Source organism: Myotis myotis, unplaced genomic scaffold (assembly GCF_014108235.1).
Source record: "Myotis myotis isolate mMyoMyo1 unplaced genomic scaffold, mMyoMyo1.p scaffold_m19_p_2, whole genome shotgun sequence".
Classification (NCBI taxonomy): Eukaryota; Metazoa; Chordata; class Mammalia; order Chiroptera; family Vespertilionidae; genus Myotis; species Myotis myotis.
This window is the reverse complement of record NW_023416324.1, coordinates 38960403-38975573: the sequence shown is the minus strand read 5'-3', so window position 1 is coordinate 38975573 and position 15171 is coordinate 38960403. Positions and strand designations below refer to the sequence as shown.

Below are 15171 nucleotides of genomic sequence, written 5' to 3'. Positions count from 1 at the left end.
AACATCTATAGTCCATTCCTCCTCAAGGAAGGTTTTTACCAGGGATGAGAGGAACAATAATTACCAGGGAGATTGGAGAAGGCTCCCTGGAAGAAGTGGCATTCAAGCTGGATCATGAACATTGATCAGAAGTTTATTAAGGAAAAGGAAGCCATGCGTGGGCTACCTGAGATGCTTCATGTATGAGGCATATGGAACCACGGTGTTTGGAGGAATAGGGAGACATTTTAGTATGCTGAAGCATGGGACTCATGTGGGGAGTGGCTGGAATGAGAGACCAATAGGAAACAAAAGCCAGATTTCATTCGATACTCACAAAGGGAAAAATGATTAACCCCATTTTACTAGGGAGGAAAGATAAATTAACTTTCCCAGCATCACATACCTGGTCAGCCTGAGACCTTGTGCCCAGTGTTCTGCACTTTCTGATAGCAAGAGACCAGATCCCTTAACACCTTTCTTCCATTGTGTGCAGCTGATTTTTTTGCTTATTTGCTGGTCCTTCAGGAGCCCTTTGATGCCTTGTGTCTGACACCCACCCCTGGCCTGCCTTGTGCCTATTGCCCAAAAGGCTTTGAGCAAATCTTTGTTAGATGAGTTTTACTGCAGCAGAAATTCTGGCATCAAGCAGGAGAGCTGAATAAGATTCTTTGTGAAGTCCTCCCTGACCTCAAGCTCCTAGATTCAGTTTGCTTACATGGGAAGGTGAGATTTCCTTTTGGGATCAAAATCCCGGGATACCACCTGGGACCTGTTGTTGCTTATTTCCCCGCGGCATGGTATATTTCCACACAGAACCTGCTCTCCATCTGTCGCATGCTTTTTTATTTGGTTTACATGTGTAGATAGATCTATTTACGTTTGCCATCCACAGGAGGTGCTGCTTTTCAATAATTCATAGAAATGCCACGCAAAATTAATCTAGGACAAGAACGCGAACTTGACTAAAGCCAAAGCCCTTGCTTGAGAATGTCTTTGTTACTGTCAGCATCTCCTCAGTGTTTCTTAAGTTCAGAATTCTCCTTTAAGAAGAGCCAGATTGAGGAAATCATTAATCTCTGACAGTTGTGTAGATATAATTAAAGATATATGAATTTAAAAATACCTGCTATCTCAAGTTACTTCCTAAAAGAGCTGGGGGGTGGGGGTGGGGGAGTTCTGTTTAAAATGTCAGATACAGACACATTAGCTTGGGTAGTCAAAGCACTCTGTGTCTGTCACTCATGAAAACTGACAATTAGGTCCATAAATAGATTTTACAGGCTTCCACACAAGAATGCGCACCCTGCAAGGCTCAGCCGCATGAATATGAGGAGTGTGGAAGGCAGCCGCTGACTCATGGGAAGGGAGCAGGGAGGAGGTGGTGAATGAGACATTGGGAGCAAATTTACTGCACCTGGGACCTGGGTGTGGGGTTTGGAGGTGGAGGGGAGGCCATTGATGTTGGAGAAGGGCATGGTATCTCATCCTGGCTCAGGCACATAGCAGGCACTGGCACTGTCTGCAGTCTCCTCACCTCCCGGGTGTGGGTCTGTTTCCCCATCTGCAAAATGAGATCAGTAACAATAGGCTAGACCAGTGGTTGGCAAACTGCGGCTCACAAGCCACATGAGGCTCTTTGGCCCCTTGAGTGTGGCCACGAAGTTTCAATCGTACTGTACGTGCGCGCCCGCACGTGGTATTTTGTGGAAGAGCCACACTCAAGGGGCTGCAGTTTGCCGACCACTGGTCTAGACCAGTGGTTGTCAACCTTGGCTGCACATTAGAATCACCTGGGAATCTTTTTAAAATCCTGATTTCTGGGCCTCATCCTCGGGAAATTCTGTTTCTTCGTTATGGGGTGGGGCCACAACATTAGTAACAAAGAAACAGAATTTCCGGAGGATGCGGCCCGAAAATCAGGATTTTAAAAAGATTCCCAGGTGATTCTAATGTGCAGCCAAGGTTGAGAACCACTGGTCTAGTAGACTATTCCTACTTCTAAATTGTCAGGAGGATCAACTGAGATTAGAGTCAGACTCCTTAGAAACTGAAAGACCATGCACATGTAAGTCATTGGTTTGTTATGACTAAGATCACTGTTTTTGATATTGACAGTGGAGGTCTTGATACATACACCAGGAAGAGATAGGGTAGGTGATCAGAACACATGTTAAGACCAGGACTTCAGCGGATTAGAGATGTGCCAGAGAATAAAACTGGACTTTCCCTCACTTTTGACAGCAGGAAATTCAGCCACAGGACTGGATGAGTGAGAGAGAGCCTGGGAAGGTGGGGTCTGGAGATGAGGAGAGCTGCTCTCAATGTCTAGGCTCCACGTTCAGGGGTCTTCACTCTCTAGGGCTTCAACCTTGTTCAAGGCCCATGGCATCTCTGACCCTCAGTTTCCATCTGCGCAGGATACGGCACATGATTCTATAATTGCCTTCCCCACAGGACTGATAGGAAATCAGGTAAAATCTCAGACAGGCATTGGAAATTGTAATGAATGCCAATATGAGGTTCATGATTAAAAATATGATCATGATCAGATTGGAAAAGGGTCAGAGGCAGGTCAGGTACACATCCTCTAGTCTGTCACTCATTTGTTCATTGACCTCATTCAATAATCATATGTTTATTTATGCTTCCTGTTACTATTGGTCTCCTACTGATAGAATATAAGACCTACAAAGGCAAGAATTTTTTTTTTTGGGGGGGGCGGTTATTTTGTGCATTGAGGTGCCTCAAGTGCATAGGAGAGTCCCCAGACCCTAGTCAGTGAACTATAGATATTTAGCGAATTAAATCTGTTGTATGTTAGGCATTATGATGAGAGCAGGTGCTGGGGTGCAGAAAGGAAGAGAAGACTATTTTTCTTCAGAGTTTATAGTTTGGTATTCCCCCAGCCAGGTCCATGATGGTGAAGGCCCTCTCAGGGAGACCCTATTCCTGTTATCCACAATTTGCCCCTTGTCTAGGGCCAAGAGTATAGGATTGGAGTCTTCAACCCAGACTCCACCATCCAAAGCTGTGATCCGGAGTAAGTCACTTAATCACTTGTACCCCCATTTTCTTCTTTTGAAAAACATTGCAAAGATTTCACTATAAGTATAATGAAAATTATTGTCACAAAAGGTGGCACTCTGTGAATGACAGGTCCATTCACCACCATTCCTTTGCTTTTCTCTCCAACCCTGAAAAAAACGCAGCTTCTTCATGTACCTCGCCTTTGATAATGATTTTTCTTAGCCTCTCCTAGCACTTAAGAAGTCTAGCATCTTGTCACTACTACACCTGTGGCCGCTACCACTGCTTCTGCCTCTACTGCCACCACTGCCCCCACCATGGCCAGCCTTGCTCTTGCTCTCTCCCTTTACTCCATGACTGCTATTACCAGTCTACCACCACCTATGCCATTGCTACCTACCACCACTGATGTGACCAGCTATTGTAAATGATCACTTACTTTATAGGTTTTGCCCAAAGCATTTTATATACATCACTTCATTGAATCTTCCCAACAGCTCAGTGACAACAGTGGTGTCTTCTTATTCTACAGTTAATGATACTTAAGACTCCAAAGGGTTCACTAATTTCCCAAGTCGCACTGTGCTTAAAGGATGGATGCCAGTGAGGGACACGGCTAGTCCATGAGCTTCTTTAGGAAAAAGAAGGTCTCCTAGCACCCGACACATGCCTCTCACACGTGTGATACTAATGAAATACTGCCTGGCTGGTGACACCATGCTCAAGCCCACTGTGTTCTGGGATACCTGGAAGGTGGGCCTGCCCTGGTACTCTTGGAGTGTGGGACACATATTCCCAGGACTGGAAAGCAATTCCCAGGGACCTTCGCTCCCAGACTCTGTTGGTAGCCGGGTTATGAGGATGGTGTGCTCCTGCCTATTGTACCCAGAGGAGGCGGCTCAGGGGTGCTCTTGATCACATTTCACATGATGGTTCAGGACCTTACAGAGAAGAAGCTGAGCCCCAGTGGTCAGACTGGATGCAAATGTGTCTCTTAGAGATGCAAATGACTTTCCTACAAAGAGCTCTGGGTAATTGCTGATAGGATGTGTGACTAAAACCACTGACTACTAAAGAAAAGGAGGAAATATTCCTTTGGGGACTTGCCAGCTAATTAGCAATGCCAGCCCTGCTTGGTGGTCCGCCTGCAAATGGGGGAGACTTGTGGGGTTGGTGCTCAATCTTTATCCAGCTCTGGGGAGAAGCACCCAGGGCAAGAGCACAGGCCCTGGGCCCTGAGGTTCCCCATTGCATGGCTCCCAATGTTGCTAAGAGCTTTCTAAGAGAAACAAAACGTGTCTTGGACTGTTTTGCCTAATGATTGAATCGATGTGATTCCAGTCTGACAAGCCTGGTTCAAATGTGTCTCCTGCCACAGAAAGCTGTGTGACCTTGGGTAAGTCATTTAATCTTTCTGAGCCTTGGTTTGCTCATTGGTGCCATGGGAATAGCAATGCTCAGGGATAAGAGTGGTTGAGTATGAATAGATAGAAGCTGGCTGGCCTGTTGAGTAGTTTCTCAACCCTGTCCAGTGCATCCTTTCCACCCTCTCTGACATGCATCCCTAGATTACATCTGTTTTGATTGTCGCTTTCTCTGTTGACTGGCAGAAAACCACCCCTTACCTTCTTCCAAATTCTCCTCTCTCTCTCCCCAACCAGTAACTCCCTTGAAGACAATGGCTGCACCTCTTGTATTTCCATTTGCCCACTGGTTAGATGAGTGATGAATAATGAATAAATGAGTGACTGTCGATGGCCCTGTCATTCCATGCATAAGAGCCACAGTAACATCTTCATAACATGCTTCTGAATGGAAGCCCACTGATGTGGACCGAGGGGTGATGGGGGAGATGTATAGTGAAATCACTCTTAGCATCAGAAAACCAAGAGCACTGATCACCTCAAACCTGTTTTTTGACCTCAGGAGAGTCCCTTACTTCTCTGTGCCTCAGTCTCCTTATCTGTACCAAGGTGGAGGGTTTTCTGGGCTATGAGGTTTATGTCATTTCATTGACTCTTAACAGTCAGTCTAATTCTTAATAGTTAAGGTCCCAACTTGTGAATTCAAGCTGATTTAAGCTTGAATTGTGGCTCCACATTTCATTGCTTGGGTGGAGGAGATTATCAGGGATGAGTAGTAGCTTAAGCTGTGCAAACTGAGCCTAAGTTTCATTGTCTGTTAAATGGATGTGCCAAAAGATTCCCCTCCTCAGGGTTATTGTGAAGATTACACTAGATCATGTATGTGATAGGCCAGGGGTGGGCAAACTTTTTGACTCGAGGGCCACAATGGGTTCTTAAACTGGACCGGAGGGCCGGAACAAAAGCATGGATGGAGTGTTTGTGTGAACTAATATAAATTCAAAGTAAACATCATTACATAAAAGGGTACGGTCTTTTTTTTTTTTTAGTTTTATTCATTTCAAACGGGCCGGATCCGGCCCGCGGGCCATAGTTTGCCCACGACTGCAATAGGCTAACTGGACTGCCTAGCACTCAGTATTCACACCCAGGTAGCAGTGGCTTCATCTAATTATAATATCCCTAGAGGGCCAGTGCACAGAATCCATGCATTCTGGGGGGTCCCTCAGCCCAGCCTGTGCCCTCTCGCAGTCTGGGAGCCCTCGGGGATGTCCTACTGCTGTGGAGGCAGGAGAGGCTTTCACCACCGCTGCTGTGCTCACCAGCAGTGAACTCAGCTTCTGGCTGAGTGGCGCTCCCCCTGTGGGAGCTCACTGACCACCAGGGGGCAGCTCTTGCATGGAGCATCTACCCCTGGTAGTCAGTGAGTGTCATAGTGACCAATCATTCATCTGTTGTGTTGTCAGCATGTTGTGGGTGGAGGGATGAAGCCTTTGAATGGCTGGGTCTCCTCTGGCGGAGCAGGTCAGCAGGGCTGCTCTGGGCCAGGCTCTCTGTGCACCAGGGTCATTGCAATTTGTATTACAGAGTGCTTCCAGTCTCTAAGAATGCCATCAGTCTTGGACAATCAGGACCACCCTTTCAGGTTTGCAAACTGGTGCCTTTGTTTTTTTTATCACCTCACTCCTTTCTTCCTCAGTATATTAGCAAACAAGAAATGGAGGGCAATGTTTACAAAAAAATCTGGAAAGCTGTGGAGTCCCTCTAAGATAGTGCTTGATGCCCTGGCCATTTTGAATCGTTCATTCCCACTGCAGGATCCAGAAGATCACTGGGCAGCAGTGAGCAGAGGGAACAGTTTCTCTTAACACTGGTTAATATCCTTTTCATTGCTTCTTGTGCACTAGGCGCTAGTTTCATTGAGACCCAAGTGAATGACAAATCATGCTGCCTTCACAGGTGTGTCCTTGATCCGTGTGCTTTGCGGTTTCTCACTATCATTCTGCTCACCAGGAACCAACATGTCTTCAAACCTTCCAGAACATTCCATGTCCTCTCATTCTTTAGGTCTTTGCACATTTTTGCACATGCTGTTCACTTAGCCTGTGATACTCCTCTCTCTCTCTCTCTCTCTCTCTCTCTCTCTCTCTCTCTCTCTCTCTCTCCCTCTCTCCCAACACCTGCTTGCTGGTTAAGACTTAGTTCAGCTCCTCATTCTGGAGTCAGATGCCCTGGCGGGCCAACCCCAGTTTAAATTAGTAACTTTCCTCTCTCCTCTCTTGGAATCTTCTGCTTCCTTCTCTATCGGCTTCCTGTCACTGTGTTTCAATGACCTCATTACTGGTCTTCCTTTTGTATAAACTGAGTCTCTCTCCCAAGAATAAGGGCTGAGTCTGTGTTCATTATCTCCCAGCTGCTACTTAACATACTGTGTTGGCTGAATTGTTCATGAACCCAAAGAGGTCCAACAGGGTCCTGGACACAAAGAGCGTCCTACACAGAGAAGGTGGGAACCAAAGGATACAAAGTTGGCAGAGGCAGTTTTGTCTTGAGCTTCTATTACACAGCATCTAAATGTGTACCATCATCCAGGTGTCAATTATCTATGGAGTGTTGCTCTCCAAGGTGCTTAATCAAAACCATCTCATTAACCCTCACAAAAATCTTCCAAGGAATCAAGAAAGCAGAAAAACTCATTTTTGTTCTTTAGCATGAAAAAAATGAGACATCAAAGGTGCTGATCCTGCATATTCCGAGGTTGATGCAATTAGCTCCCTGGCTCTTGGGGGAGCAGGTACAGAATTCACTCTCCTCATTGAGCCCACACCTCCCATTCTCTGCCTGGCATCATTCTGACAGGTTCCCACCCCCTGTACCCCACATCCCACCTTCCCACTCCCATCTATTTATGACTTGCTGTGTCACATCCAGGCTCACAGATGATTTTAAAAGTGGAGAGCGCACAAATCCAGTTGAACAATTTAACCAGATTCAAAAGGATTTGGATCATTTGCGTAATTGGGCTAGCAGATGGTGAATGTAGTTCAAAGTACAAAAATGTAGACTAATTACAAGGGGAGAAAGTAAGACAATTTATGGGTGAGGAGAGAGATTTGGGAGAAAAGCTCATCGAAATCATCATGTCGATGCATTAGAAGAGAAGGACAAACAGCGTGGCCCTGGGTAATGGAGGAAGAGCACACAGAGGACTGATGACTCCCCAACTGGTTAGAGTACAGGAGAGAGGCCTTGTCTCTCTGCTAGAGGTGAGAAAGGAAACAGTTGGGGTAGACAATGATCTGGGGAGAATGGTGATTGGTCAGGCAGAGAAGCAGTCATGGTCATTTTTTAGGTTCTTATTTCACCTACTTCCTTCTTGACCCCTTGGCAAGAGGTAAGAATCTGTTTCCCCCTGGACCTCAGTTTCCCCTGCTATATAAGCAGACTAATGCCCACTTTCCTGCTACATTGATGAATATAGGAGATCGTGGATGTGAGAAAGCATGCATCTTGTTCTAGAAATTCAGGAAATTCAATCTATGAGTATTAGTTTTATATTCATAATGACCCCTCCCCCCAAAAAAATCCCATGCTTTCAATGAATGGAAATTGGAAAATTGGAAATGGGTTATTTACTGGTGTGGCATTCTAAGTAACATCCCCCCAAATATCCATGTCCTAATCCCCAGATGCTGTGAATGTTACCTCATATGGGACTTTGCAGATGTGATTGAATTAAAGGTTCTGAGGGAAAGAAGGGAGGGAGATTATCCTGGATTATTCAGATGGGGCCTAAATGCAATGTCCTTTTAAGAAGGAGGTTGAAGGAGTTTTGACATAGAAGAAGAAGGCAATGGGGCCACCAAAGCAGAGATTGGAGTCATGCAGTCACAAAGCCAAGGACTGCCTGCAGCCAGGAAGAGATGGAAGAGACATGGATTGTACCATCTCCCAGAGCTTTTAGCAGAAGTACAGCTATGCTACTACTTGTTGGCAGCCCGGTGAAACTGACTTGAGACTTCGGTTTCTAGAACTCTGGGAAAATAAATTTCTGTTGTATTAAGCCCAAGTTTGCGGTAATTTGTTACAGGAAACTAATAAGAGTAGAAAAAGAATCCAATCAGCACAAAAGAGATCTGGGTCAAATCTAGGCTTTGATTCTCGCATCAGTGGGACCCTGGATCTGTCTTGACCTCATTTTCTTCATCTTTAAAGTGAGATAATAGTCCATATCTTATATAGATTATTGGGAAGATGTGAAAGAGATAATGCATGTATCTCACCTACCATAGATGCATAAACAAATAATAGGCATAATTTTAAGTTTTGAATTAGGCCTTATTTAGTCAGCACTCAGAATTCCAGAGCAGCCGACAAAGCACAGTTTTGGAGAATGGAGGTAACAGTCAGCATCATGGAGGCAGCTGGGAATATTGATGACACCGGAATGATTTATCTATAGGAGGCAGGACCATGGGCACCAAAAAGGGGCTCAAGTCTGGCTCCTGTCCTGGAGAGAGTTGGGGTGTGAGAAAAGGCAGAACCCAAGGGCTGGCACCATGACCTAGTGAGGGGGGTATGCCAATTAGGAAAACAGGATTTGAGGCAGGGGAATTATCCTAGGGATTTGTGATCCCAGATGACTGCCAGGGAAGGAATGTCAGGTGCAGCTATCAGGCCCAGATCCTGGGTTTCTAAGGACAACTTGAAGGCCAAGCCCTAAGATTTTGAAGCTGATGTTATAAATCCCGCCTCCTTCAGAAAGGGCCCTGGGATTGGGGTGGGTCCAGTCCAGGAGAAGTTGCTGCCAGATGTTGGAGGAATTGAATTCTGCTTTGGGATTTCGGGCCACCTGGTCAAGGCCTTCTGGGCTGGACTGAGGTGCTTGCTTCTGGAGAGGGCCAGGGTTTATACCACTTCAGGAGACACATGAGCCGAGCATCCACTACACATCTTGACTAAGAAGGAAAATGAGAATAGAGAACTGGTAACATTTTCCAAGGGTTTGAGTCTGAAGGACCAGGCAAAATCATAAAAGGAAGTGTGTGGGACACAAGGTCAGATTCTGAAAAGATCAACATTGTCTATAAAGTTGAGTGCCTGATGGGTGATAGCAAGTGGTTCTGGCTAAGACCTGTCAAAGGCAGGACAGGGAGGGCTCTTTTTGTTCAAGAGTCGGGTGCTGCCTGTGGCTTGAGAAAGCTCTGATGGGACTAGGACCTTTGTCCTTTGCCAGGTTTTGAAACTGATCATACATTACCTTTGTATAGGTCTCACAGGCTCTTTGTTCTTGAGTTTAAAGAGGTTACATTCCAGATTCCACCTCTGTTCTAATTAGCATCCCGTTTACAACTTTTGTGCTCTCTGGTTACACCTCAAGTCTTTGACCATCATTTAAGCTAAGAATGTTCAGGGAGAAAGGGAGAACTCAGGAATAAGAAGTAATTAAACTTAATAAACCCCTTGAGAGTGGCCATTAATTTGAATGCGAAATGTAAAATTGCCTTTAAAGTAATAAGGGATAATATTGAGCAATTGTAATATCCAGCCTGGGAAGTAACATGCTGGTAACGTTGAGCAGGGCAGGATAATGCATGTGGCAGTTCCCTGACTTTTGTTGAATTAATGATGCTGGGTTCATTTCACTGCTGATTTAAAGTATACATTTCATAAATGGCACATTAAGGCAAATGTATCAGAATTGCACCTAAAGAGCCGAATAGCCAGGAAATGGCAGCCCTTTGAACATAGCAAATTTATATCTTAGGTTTAACGTGTAATCAGTAGATATTTACGACTGATTATATTTATTTTAATGCTTTGAAATGCCAGGTCTGTGGAATTATCAGAATGTTATCAGAAGGGCTGTGACTATGTTGGGTAACATTCTAATTTAGTCAGTAGACTAAGAAAGAGAACAGAATACTCCTTAAAAAAAAAAAAAGACTTGGCAATTTTATTTAACAGAACAGAAGAGCTGGCTATTACTTGTCATGTGAGAAGAGATGTGTTGTTTGGGTTTCATAGAATATGTATAAAGTATATAATAAAATGAGTTAAAGCTATTTCAGTCTGAACCAGGTTTGACTCAGACTTTATTTACTCAAGAAATTATGATGAGGGAGGGTGCTTCTGATTTACTGGTCTGTGGCAGGGCAGTGTGATAGACTCACTAGTATTCAGCTGTTCTAAGGGGAAAACCATCTATCCATGTATTCATTCATTCATTTGTTCGTTCATTTATTCATGTTATTTTATTTACCCATTCATCAGATATTTATTGAATACCTCCTATTTGCCAGGTACTGTTTTGCGTGTTGGGGTTCAACAGTGTTTGGGTTTTTGTTTTGTTTTTTTAAGTAGCCTCTTACATTCTATGGTATGGACATAAGATAGAGTATTGTATGCCGTAAGTTCTTTTGTTTTTAAATGGTTAAGGACTTGACAGAATTCTTATGATCTAAATGGAAAAGCAGAATGAGCCCTGGCTGGTTTTACCCAGTGTTTAGAACATCAGCCCTTGGACTGAAGGTAGTGGGTTTGATTCCAGTCAAGGGCACGTACTTTGGTTGCAGGCTCAATCCCCAGCCCTGGTTGGTACATGTGTGGCAGGAGGAAACCAGTCGATGTGTCTCTCTCACATTGATGTTTCTCTCTCTCTGTCTCTCCCCATCCCTTCCACTCTCTTTAAAAATCAATGGGAAAAATGTCCTTAGTTAGGATTAACAACAACAAAAAAAGTAGAAAAAGAAAAGCAGAATGAATGTTACCCTTTGTGACAGCAGGACCTGGAGAGCATTATGCTAATTGAAATAAACCAGTAAGAGGAAGACAAGTACCTTTCACTCATATGTAGAATCTATCTAACAAAATGAACCAATAAGCAAAATAGGGGGAGGGATTGAACAAAAAAAGACAAAAAGAGAGAAAGAACTCATGGACACAGAGATCAATGTGGTGATTGCAGGAGTAGGGGTGGAGGTGGAGGAGGGTATGGGGGGATAAATGGTCATGGAAAAATATCTATTAAAAATATAGAGTAGCCCTAGCTGGTTTGGCTCAGTGGATAGAGCGTCGCCCTGTGGACTGAAGGTTCTTGGGTTCGATTCTATTCAAGGGCACATGCTCAGGTTGCGGGCTCAATCCCCAGTGGCGGGGCGCGGGGGGGGAACATGCAGGAGGCAGCCAATCAATGATTCTCTCTCATCATTGATGTTTCTATCTCTCTATCCCTCTCTCTTCCTCTCTGAAATCAATAAAAATATATTTAAAAGATGTAGAGTATTTTAAATCCTCTTTATAATACTGGATTTGGATGTCGTTCCACTATATAAATGTTTGAGCATTACATTTTCTTTATCCAATGTTAAAATAAACTTCATTAAAAAATCTACATTTTCAATTTTATCTGTGTGTGTGAGTATGCGTGTCTATTTTGGCAGGAGTAGAGGAATTAATTATTGGAGTGAAATTTGCCAAACAGTGTATGTGTAGCTCTGGTTTTGTAGATTATGCATAGGTTTTGTTTTCATTTTTGTACTTACATTGCTTTTGTCAATAAATATCCATGGCTTAGGCCACAGTGGTTCTCAACCTTCCTAATGCCGCGACCCTTTAATACAGTTCCTCAGGTTGTGGTGACCCCCAACCATAAAATTATTTTCGTTGTTACTTCATAACTCTAATTTTGCTAGTGTTATGAATCGTAATGTAAATATCTGATATGCAGGATGTATTTTCATTGTTCGCGACCCACAGGTAGAGAACCGCTAGTTAGGGAGAAAAGAAAAGGAAATGAGTAACCAAGGTGTTTACTGGCTACTAAATGACCAGCATGGGTGAGCGGAGGGTTTTAGAAGTGCAGCTATGTGACATAGAAAACTTTGTGTAAAACTAATTTATTTGTGTTCTTTGTTTTCCATGCTGAATCTGCCCTTGTTGTAAAGCCGAGAAGCCCTCTCTCTTGTTGGGCATATTTTACCTGCAGCAAGAGCCACTATTTCTGCCATGATGAAGGGATTTCACGCTAGTGAAGGATGATTGAAAAAAATAGCTGCTTTTGGTAATTGATTATTTTGTGTGTGTTACCCTAATGGTACTGTCTGAAGGATGAAATATCTTCTCTCCATTTTCTGGAGGTGCCTTCAGTAACCCCAGTGACATTGGGCGGCCCTCCCTGGCTTTGCCTGCTCCATGGAGGCTGCTGGTCCCAGCCTGGGTGTGCTTCCTCCACCAGAGGGAACCCGGCTTGTGAGCTCGCCCACAAGAGCCTCTGAGCTGGCCCTGGAGTTTGGAAACCATTAGAAAGCTGGGCAATTTCATTATTCATTCACTTGAAATAATCTCGGGACTGCTTTCAGTGACATGGTTCCTTCGGCAAATAAAGATAAGCCAAATCCCTGGGCACTCAAAGAAGGGGAAGATTCTCTAAATTAATTCCAGGCTCAAATAATTCAGCAGTATTTGTAATATTCTGTGCATAAATTGGCAATTTGCTGGCGAGATCAGGAAATGATAAAGGCTTTTTTTCCTCCCTCCCCCTCCTCATTTCAACAACTGCTGAGGCAGCTATTGGGATAAAAGAAACGTTTTATCCTTAATAAATGTCCTATCAGGTAATGCGCTGATTAAGGGTGTCCAAACACGGTGCCCCCTCCCCCTTCAAAGCAATTATTTTTCGTCAGAGAAGGAAATAAATGGGGAGCTGAAGACAGTCTTGATGTGTTTTTTGACATGAGAAAGTTTTATGTGGAAAATAAATACACTAACAATATGAAGAAATGCAGAAATAAGAGTGCTAAATTACAGGGTTTTCTCTTCTGTGTAAAGGTGTTTTAGTTGTGTTGTTCTGTGGTGGCTTTGAAAGATCTTATGTCCTTTCTTAGTGCCGAGACTACATCCTTAATCCAAGTGTCAGTATGTCTGCAATCTCTTTTCTCCTTCTCGCATCCCAGGCCATTTGCTTGATTTCGGTACTTACTGAGAAACCTTTGGGAGGGCTGGAGAATCTTTCCCCTCTCCCTCTGCACGCTGAGCCAACTACACACCAGAGAAGGACCAGGTAGAGATACAAATACCCTCGTGTTGCTGCCAAAGCTGAGCTGCCTTCCTCCTGCTGGCCCTCCAAGTCTATGCCTGGAGCCTTACTCCAGTCATAATGAGGTCTGCCGAGTTAACAGTCACTCAGCTGGTCGCAGAGATGAGGACAGTATTCCTCGCATGTCCCCTCCAAGCTGCCCCTCCCAACAGGGACAGGGACAGGGCTTCTCCTGGCTGGCTGACACCTGTGTGCTTGCTCCTTCAAAAAGCGTAGGGGAGGGATGCAGGAGCTGGTTACCTTCCCCTGGTTTGAAGGACAGCGAGGGTTCCATTGCATGGGCTGCCGGTGTCTTTCTCCCTTCCCACTTGATTCATCCATCCATCTGCCTGGCCCTGGCTGTTTGAAATCACCTTCCAACACAAAACTAAACTGGTCCTGCCACTCTGGCTTGCTCATCTTTAGGTTAGTATGGTTTTAAGCTACTCTGTGATGTGTCTACCATTTACCCCTCCATCCCCCACCCCCCCATTGTATAACTATGCCCCAGCCAGACCCAGCTGTGTGTTCACAGGGCCTTAAGCCGGGTCTGCCTTCTTAGCATTTGCTTCTAAAAAACATTCCCATTCTCCTGGGTTGGGTGCCCTTCCCAGTGACCAAAGCATCTTTGTCTGTTTTGCATCCTCCGTATTACTTACCACAGCATAGTTTCACTGTTGGTATATTTCTCCATCTCTCCAACTAGACATGTGAGATCTCACATTTGGAACATTGTAGCCACTCATTCATTTTTGGTGGGGTTCATACAGGAATGGAAAAAAAATAGAACAATAAGCTTTACACTGAATCCCACAGAAAGGAGGTTACCAAACTGATTTTTTTGTTTTGCTTTTTTTAAATAAAAATAAATCTTTCTTAATTACTTCCTTATTATTTTAAAGATACCTCAAACTAGGCAAGAGGTTTATTAATATCAATGCAGTCATATAGAATAAGAGCTCTCACCTCATCCAGGATCCTTTCAGGCAACCTACATGACTCTTTATTCTAATGCTATGTTGTGAGGACTAGTTTTACTTAGCTGAAATCCTACCCACCTCACTACAGAATCAAATAAGAGAATATGGGCTGTGAGCCAGGTTTGCACTGAGAATTAGCGATGGATAAAAGTTATTTTTAAATATAAGGGAAGGGCAAATGAATGTATCTTTACATTGGATATAAATGGAGTTTTTCCCTATTATTAAATCTACTCTTTTAAGTTATACAGCAACTCCTTTGAAGTCTTTGACTCACTAACATGGGGTAACAATGGCTGTGATTTTTCCTTAAGGGCTTAAAGGAAAGGGAAGACAGCTGGAGGGGTGTTTCACTTTCATCTCGCAGGGGGACTTTCTTCATGTGTTCTCAGGCCCAGGTGGAGCAGGGATGCTGGGGGGGCTCCCCGGACAAGGGGTCATTTCCTGTCAGTATGTCTACATCAGCTCACTGTGATCCCTCCCCATCCCTCTGATCGCATAGGAAGTCCAACATTTCCTGTTTCCAAAATCACTGTCTCCAAAGACAGGAGGAAAACTGCTGTCAGCAGGTTTTGTTTGGAAGAAAAGGGTTTCAGGGACAGCAAGAAAAAAAGAAAACACCTTTCTATTTTAATAAGCACGTTGAAAGGAAAGAGATTTTTCTTTGCTTTCTGTTGAAACTGAACTGATGAAAGTCCCCAAAAGAGAAAATCAAGGGGGCAGCAGTTAAAGCACCTGTCTA

The 15171-nt window shown here is 44.1% G+C and overlaps 1 protein-coding gene across 2 annotated transcripts in view; it reads left to right on the top strand.

Moving 5' to 3' along the window:
• The window catches only part of DAB1 (DAB adaptor protein 1), a 402182-nt gene that overhangs the window by 156673 nt on the left and 230338 nt on the right, over window positions 1-15171 (top strand). The window lies entirely within an intron of this gene.